Here is a 9,020-nt window from a genome sequence, read left to right on the forward strand (position 1 = left end):
TTTACTTATTTTAGACCCTATACAAACCAAGTGGTGTATTGACACATACAAATATGTATCGTTATTATATGTTAATATTACACTTGTTCTGTAGGTGAATATATTAGATGAAATAGCAACTATAGTTACGTTCTATAGGGCTAGACCCTGCGAAAACCAAATAGGCTGATATACATACAAAATATACACATCACTACAGAAATAATGTCCTCCTGTGAGGTCCGATTCTCAATGGGCATGCAGAACCACCTGTTGGCGACTGATCCATTAAGACACATGTACTGTGTGAGAAACAACTGTGAAGAGGTTCTGATATCTCACCGTGCATCTGATACAAGAACTCAACGTGCGCATAGGGGACAGGGGAGGTGTAACGGTCCCCCCGGTCCTGCGTCATCACAACCCTCATCTGTCCATGGACAATTCGCACGCCTGAACTACATCTCTCAACCACCAGGTGGACTAGTTCAGTGCATTCATCTTTGTTGTCTTTTATTTATTAATGTCCTGTCTGTCATCACCAATCTGTTGTGTGTTCATTTGTTGTCTTTACTGTGCCCCATTGTCTAATTAGGTTTTGTCTCCTTGTGTCTGTATCTATGTGCTGTTTGGGGTTGTCATGTTTCTGTATATTAAGCCTGTTACGTTTCATGTTTAGTCATTACCCAGCTGTGTGTCATTTCACTAATCATCCCCTTGTCTCTAATTAGTCCTGGTATATAAGTGTTGTCAACCCAGCTGTCCTTTGCTGGATCATTACTTTTGTTTGCTGTCACCGTCGTGAGTACTTGTGTAGTTATGTTTATATCGTTTTGAGATCGCGGTCTCTCTTTTCTTTTCTAGTTTCAAAGTGTTTCCTTTTTATATTATGCTCCGTGTAACAGAAACAAAGTGCACGTTATTTTTGAAAGAGCCAACCACGCATTCCGCCTCCTGTCAATTATCTCTCCGTCACCTGCTGCAATTGGGTTCCACATTCCACCATGTCAACGAAACGCGCCAATCGTAACAGGGAGGGTGACCTTGAGCCATCATCTTATTTTTCATACCAGCCCTTGTATTCCTATGCTTTTTTGTTCTTAGTTCTATTATTATTTTAATTGTAAAATGTTCTTAAATACTATGCTACTATGTATGTATGTGTAACAGAGTTTATTGTGATTCCACTTGTCAAGGTAACTAAGACCCAATAGCATGGCACTTAATGGTTCTAGGGATTCTTATTGGTTGGTGGGCGTTTCCTTGTGGGCTTCAACCCAAGTGTTCACGTTAGCGTGGCACCATTACATGAGGAAGCAGCCCATGGTAGGTTCACAGATGTACACCCAGAATGAACATAACATTCCTAAATGTTTAACTCTCACTACTAGTTGGAAGTATTAATGTAGGCATGTTGACAATAAATTGTAGAAGGTAGCGACCCTATGGTAAATGTTAAAATAATAATTAAGTGAGATGGTGTCGAAAATGTATATAACTAGCCCACATGTTAGTAGGCTAATTATTCTCAATTCTTCTGTAGTGAACGGTGTTCGAGGGGTCTGATGAGCCGACCACATAACCTGTCTAACCAGGATCTTTTGTGTGTTACCAGAATAAACCACCCAAGACCGTGGAGCAAGTGTCTGTCGTTCAATTAAAAAAAAGTACACAACGCATTGGTTATGTATGTATGTATGTATGTATGTACAGTATGTATGTATATGTGTTTATATTATATGCATATACATACCAATTATTCGCTTCTTCTATTCTCCATCTATCTATCATCCATAGCAACACCATATACCACGACACCCTGCTGGAGGATCCCCTTTGAACTATGAGGTTTCTCCCCCTTTTTTGGTTTTAGGGAGTTGTTCCTTATCTTCATTGGGGATCTATTGTGATGTTTCTTCTCAGCCTGTGAAGCCCATGGAGGCAATTCCTTGTGATTTCGGGCTATAGTACAAATACATTTGATTTGATTTGATTTAGGTGTTTTCCCCTTCCACTCCCTTGGGGAGGAGGGTAAAAAGACACCAGACAATGTCCATAGAACAGAACTTCTGATGTTCTTAGAGACAAAGTTGAGAAACGGTGAGGTTACATCCTGGCGGTCTGACTGTCTGTTCTGAATATAGGACACGCTGGCCTCTCACCAACCAGTGAAAGCATTTCAGAATGACTGACCTCCTTCTCCCCTACCGCCCCACCCGATCCCTCCGGTCCTCTTCCACTGCTTCCCTCACTGTTCCGTCATCCAAACTCAAAGGTTTTGGTGATCGGGTCTTCTCACGTGCTGCACCCCGACTCTGGAACACCCTCCCTCAGACCGTCAGAGACTCTCCCTCACTCTCCACCTTCAAATCCTGACTCAAAACCTACCTGTTCTCCCTAGCATTTAACCTTCCCTACCCATAACCACCCTCTTCCAACCTGTCACCCCCTTTTCCCCACCCCTACTTTCTCTCCTCTCCTTCCCCTCCTTCAAGAACACTGTGACTTGGCGGCTGGGTGGTGCAGCAGTCTAAGCGCTCGTCACCAACGCGCGAGACACCGGTTTCGAATCCGGCTGTCAGCGTTGCCTCCGGCTTGGGCCGGCCGTCATACTGACTCAATTGGCAGAGTCAGCGGGAGGGGAGTCGATGGGTGGTAATCTGGTCATTGTAAACAGCGACTCCTACAGGTCGGTCAGGGCGCCTGCACAGCAAGGACAGGAGATGTCGAGGGTAGTGTGAGCCTCCCACACGTTACACCTCGCCAATGAGAGTCCGCGCTGGCAGGTGAAAGAAGTGGCTGGCTGACTCCGCATGTATCGGAGGGGACATGCGATAGATTCTTCAACCCTCCCTACGACGACCAGTGGGTGGCACATGCGAGCAACGATCAAGACAGGGGAGGGGGGGATTGGCACGACTAAATTGGGATGGGAGAAAAACAGAAAAAGAAGGAGAAAAAGTGGATACAAAATGTTTAAAAGAACACTGTGACTTATGATGCGACTCTGCTCACCAGGACCATCCTTCACCAGGGTTTGGGGATCTCTCTCCAGTGGTCTGACTCCCCTTGTATCACACTGGGTCTACTTTGAGATGGGTGAAGCCTGTGCAAGGGAAGTAGGAATTGAGTAACTACTGGATGGTCCGCTGATATCAGGCTGAGCAGTTAAGTATAAGTCTTTATTTGTCATCACATTAACACACACACATGCGATGGGTGATCCACAGGAACACACACACACTGAGTCGCTGACTAAATGTTCTCTGCACCTCCCATCGCGTCGTCCTTCCACCCAAGGGCAGCCATCTTCGTCAGGGACGCGACAGCGCTAGCGATCTGTTCTGCATGTTTTTCCATTGGGTTTATCTTATCGGGAGGGGAAACCCTTGCGAGCACAGAGGGGGGTGAACATGCAAACTCCACACAGAAAGGCCCGGGAGATACCCCACCTGGGTAACTGGCAACACGGCAACCTGGTCCCCAAGCGGGAATCGAACCCACGACCTTAGCTGCGAGGCGACAGTGTTAACTACAACGTCACCGTGCCGCCTACATTAGGGCGTAAAGGCTGTCACAATCCTGAGAGGACAGCACACCTGAGGGCTAATAGGATGCTTCCTCGATGCTGCATCCATCACGTTGAGTCCAATAGTGTGCCCAAGTGGAGCATCTGTTGGCTGTAAAAAGGAGTGCTCTTTTTCCAAATGATGGCAAAGCCCAGAGGAGAGGGAGATGCTGCACCATCTGTCTGGTGTTGTCACATCTCACCTCCTCCACCAAGTAACTGTGGGTGGTTTTCTGGATATTACACCTCAGCTGGTCCATTTACTCAGGGTTAAAAACACAGAATAATATAAATCATTAGACACAGAATAGGAGTTCAAACAATATGCCTTATATTTATTTAAAAGATCAAAATCATAATTGCATTATGAGGTGGTCCATGTGGAACAATTCACGACAGACATCAATGACATGACAGTGGAATATGAGGGGGGGGGGGGATACCAGGAAGTAGAGAGAGAGAGAGAGAAGAATAGTAGGAAATAAGAGAATAGGTAGAGAATAAGAGAGATATTAAAGATAGAAGCAGAGAAAGAAAGACAGAGTATAGATAGAAAGAGAGAAAGACAGGATAGAGAGTATAGAAAGCTAATGCCCTAGCCCTCAGTATTATACTCTCCTCTCTGAAAATGGGGGACCCTGGTGTAAACAAGATGAAAGTCTCTCTGGTCTGCATCCCCTTAACAATTGTGTGTATTGAGCCGTACTGTATTGTACCCATTCTGCAATCTGTTAAATAAAGTTTTCAATCAATCAATCAATCAATCAAAACTCTGTCCATAGGCGTATATGGCCGCTGGCCAATCCTAAACACAGCATCTGTGCATTTCCCCATAGGTTCAGATGCATAGCCTGTGTGTTTTTGGCTGACGTGTCTCTTCCAGACCCCATCTAGCAGCTACATGTCGTCTTAGAGATAACAGAAATGCACATGTGCCCTGGCCTTGACAGAGATGCCACTGGACTAAGGGGGAGGCCGGAACAAACTTACAATATGTCATAATTCACACTCAATATTCTATATATCAATAATGATTGTACCTTAATAACACTTAATAATAACTTTTAACTTAGATCAATGTCCCCAATTTAATAACCCTTTCACTACCACACTACAGAAGGTTAACCCCACACTGTAGTGTGGCAGTGAAAGGTTAACCTTCTGTAGTGTGGTTGTGAAAGGGTTAACCCTTTGTCATGTGGCAGTGAAAGGGTTAACCTTCTGTATCGTCGCAATGAAATGGTTAACCCTTTGGTAGTGTGGTAGTGAACGGGTTAAAGTAACTATACAAAGTCAATTTACTGTTCCCTCAATTGTGAAATATTTTCCACATAAAACACAACCAAAATGTAAAAGAAAATAACCTGTATTTCCTGATGGCATGATGGTTCCAGTGCCATCCTCCTCCTCCTCACACCTCCTGTGCCCATGCTGGGTCCAGTGAGTGCACCACATGCTGGGTCCAGTGAGTACACCACATGCTGGGTCCAGTGAGTGCACCACATGCTGGGTCCAGTGAGTACACCACATGCTGGGTCCAGTGAGTACACCACATGCTGGGTCCAGTGAGTGCACCACATGCTGGGTCCAGTGAGTGCACCACATGCTGGGTCCAGTGAGTGCACCACATGCTGGGTCCAGTGAGTACACCACATGCTGGGTCCAGTGAGTGCACCACATGCTGGGTCCAGTGAGTACACCACATGCTGGGTCCAGTGAGTGCACCACATGCTGGGTCCAGTGAGTGCACCACATGCTGGGTCCAGTGAGTGCACCACATGCTGGGTCAGGAAGTATACCACATGCTGGGTCCAGTGAGTGCACCACATGCTGGGTCCAGTGAGTACACCACGTGGGATCCTCTGGCACTCCACTGGAAGGCAAAGTGGGGAAACTTCCTGTGAGGCGGCGGAGAGATGAAAGTAAGGTCTTTCACGTTTACAGAATATCAACTGTTAATTGTATTTATGTTGATGGCAGTGAGTGCTGCTCAGGAAGCACTATTTGATTTGATTTGAATTATTTTATTTTAATACTTTATACTAATAACTAAGTATCTTGTACAATATCATCCTTAACTGAGGATGTGATTTTTTTTTTACTTTTTTTTTTCTTTCCTCCTTTTTCCGATTTTTTTCTCCCATCCCACTGTTAGTTGTTATGTCAATTCCCAACCCCCTTCCTGGTTGTTGCGCACTTTCCCCTACTGTTGGTCCGAGAGGCCGGAGACTGTCACTTGCTTTCCTCCGACGCATGTGCAGCCAGCCGGCAGCCAGCCTGGCCGCGCAGATTCTCACCGGGAGAGTGTAACGTGTGGAAGGTCGCACTACCTCTCTCCAGATCCTACCCTTGCTGAGCAGGCGCCCCGACCGAACTGTAGGGGTCGGTGTCCAGAACGCCCAGGACCCACCCACAGCTCCCCTCCCCCTAACTCAGCCAAACGAGTTAGTATAGCGATCAGCCCGAGCCAAGGCAATGCTGACTCTCCGGGAGTCGAGACCGCAGCCTCTTGCATTGGTGACGAGCACAATCTCCGCTATGCCACCTGACCGCCCCGATGATGTGATTGTTAATGATGTTGATAATGATGTAATTGATGATGCAATGATAATGATGTAATGTATTGAATATTGTTGTATTGTTGTAAGTGCCGGACCCCAGGAAGAATAGCTTTTGTCAAGTGCAAAAAGCGAATGGGGATCCTAAATAAACATAAACATAAAACCCATCTCCCAGCTTGACAGAACGCGGCAGTTTCTTGACTACTCCTTTTGAATTCTCTCCGCAATCCGCTGACTGAGTGAGGTTTCATTGGATTGTTCTCATTCTCTTGGGAATCCCAAGAATAATAGGAGCATCTGCCTGTGGTCTTTTCCAGTAGAGGGACAATGGGGATAGCCTTTTCTGACAGCAGCTCCTCTATCATGTTGAATAAGGCAGACATTTGTATCTGGTCTGATGATATGGTCTGTTTCAATCCAATGAGCAGAGGACAAGGGCTCTCAATTAGCAATTTGTGATCCGTTCTCGGGGATCTGTCTATAGGGCTGCTTGAGCTTTCAGCCAGGGAGGCCTCCAGGCATGGGAGATATACGGGAGTGTCTTTCTGGCAGTAGGGCGTTGATGGTAATAGTCACCGACCATTCCATTAGGCTCATGGCTGGACAGTGGCACAGGAAGGGGAATCCTCTTTGTCGCACGCCCTTCAGGAGTCTGCATGAAGCTGTTGCACGGGCAAAATAGCGGAGGCAGAAGCCACATTCCTCGTGGTGGCGGGAGCACCGGGACCAGGGGAGATGGTGCGGCCCGCAGGGGTGGCATTCCCGTCGCTGTGCATGGCGGTGTGAGTGGCGCGCAGGCTGTTTGTGTTTTCCTTCAATCATGGCATGCTTTTTGTACTATTGTACTTATTTTATGCCTATTCTTAAAGGGGAACTATTTTACTATTTCTTTCACTATTTGGGCACTTTTACACAATTCCTGTGAGTCTATGGAACACCTCTGTAATATATATATTTTTTTTATTCATTGTTTTGTATTTCTAATCAAGTCCTCAAAAACAGCATTTTTCTACCTCAAGATTTCGAGCTGTTTTGAGCATGGGCTGCAGGTGCCACCTAAACCACTGCGGAGCGTCCCAACATTAACATGCAGCAGTGACTATATGACATCACATATAGGCACATTTTCAAACGACTCAGTTCAGTGAGGGTGAATATTGTGAGAGGAGAATTGGAAGAATGCGCCAATATGAGAATTTTGAGACATAGATCATATTAATATAAGTTCACATAGCTAGGAAACAATGCTAAACACTCAAAAAGGCCATTTATAAGATAGTTCCCCTTTAAGTCTGCACGTTTACATTGCACTACTTTTATACCTATTCTTATGTCTGCAATTTATGCATTTTCTTTTTTATTCTGTCCATTTGTGTGCTGATTTTATGCCCATGTCCATTTTATACTAATTGCTGTGGTGCACTCTGGACTGCGGTCCATGTGTGAAATATAGTTATTAATATTTATTATTGTTATATTGTAGAAATGTGTGCATTGAAATGTCTGTAAAGTCTCGACGACATTGAAAATGAGGGTGACCTCAATTGTAATTTCGAGAATAAAATAAAGGTTGATGATAGAGCTGGTGGAGTCAGCGATGTCATCGTCCTCCTCCTGGGGGTGGAAACAACAGGTCCTGAAGCGTTGGAGGCAGGAGGAGGGTAGTTGGCGCCGTCGCCATCCACCTTGTTATGTCATCAGAATATGGGAGACCAGACCACATCAAACAAGAGGTGGACGCAGGCAAATACTGCGGCATGGTCATGCTGGACCTACAAAAGGCCTTTGACACGGTCAATCACTCCATTCTGATTGACAAGCTAAAAGCAATTGGTTTTGATAGTCTATCAGTGAGCTGGATGCAATCCTACCTTGAGGGGAGGGAACAGATGGTGGAGGTAAACGGTACCCTATCCCCCCCCCCTCACAGTGAGCTGTGGTGTTCCACAAGGAAGCATACTAGGACCGCTACTGTTCCTAATTTATGCAAATGACATGTCGTCAGCTTGTGACTGCAACTTGTTCCTGTTTGCGGACGACTCAGCCCTGCTGGTCTCTGACAAGAACAAGTTACAGGTTGAAAAAACCCTCAGCTCGGAACTAGGCAGAATCTGCATATGGCTCGCTGATAACAAACTATCATTACACATGGGCAAAACAGAGTCCATTCTCTTCGGTTCAAATAACAAACTCAGCAAGACCGACGGCTTCTCAGTTACAGTGGGTGACAATATTGTCACAAGGAAAGATGAAATTACCTACCTGGGTTCCATCCTAGAGGCTAATCTCTCCTGTGACAAAATGGCATCCAATGTAATAAAAAAAGTCAACCAACGAACTCGATTCTTGTACCGGATCTCCTCTCTGGTAAACAAGAACACCCTGAAGACTCTGGCAGGAGCACTCATTCAGGGGTACTACGACTATGCTTGCACCTCATGGTACCAAAGCACCTCAAAGGCGCTAAAAACAAAATTACAAACATCTCAAAACAAACTGGTCAGACTACTGCTTGACCTTACTCCTAGAACCCACCTCACCCCTGCCCACTTTGACAACCTAGGATGGCTTAGAGTAGACGACAGAGTACAACAACTTGCAATGGGCCTGGTCTACAAGATACACTACACGACCAAGGTACCCATGTACATGTCAAAATACTTCCCAAAGGTCAGTGAATACCACGATCACAACACCAGAGGGAGCTCCACAAATCATGTTAAACCCAGATTCGGCTCAAATAAGGGACTAAACACGTTTCGCAATTATGCCACATCAATGTGGAACGCCCTACCCAAAGCTGTAAAGGAATGTGGATCACTACCCACTTTCAAAACCTCTCTCAAGGGACACCTACGGGAGACTGCAATTCAACACTGGCCCCTGTAAATATCCTAACCCAACCCCCTCCA

This window comes from Notolepis coatsorum, assembly GCF_963971535.1.
Source record: "Notolepis coatsorum genome assembly, chromosome: 17".
NCBI lineage: Eukaryota > Metazoa > Chordata > Actinopteri > Aulopiformes > Paralepididae > Notolepis > Notolepis coatsorum.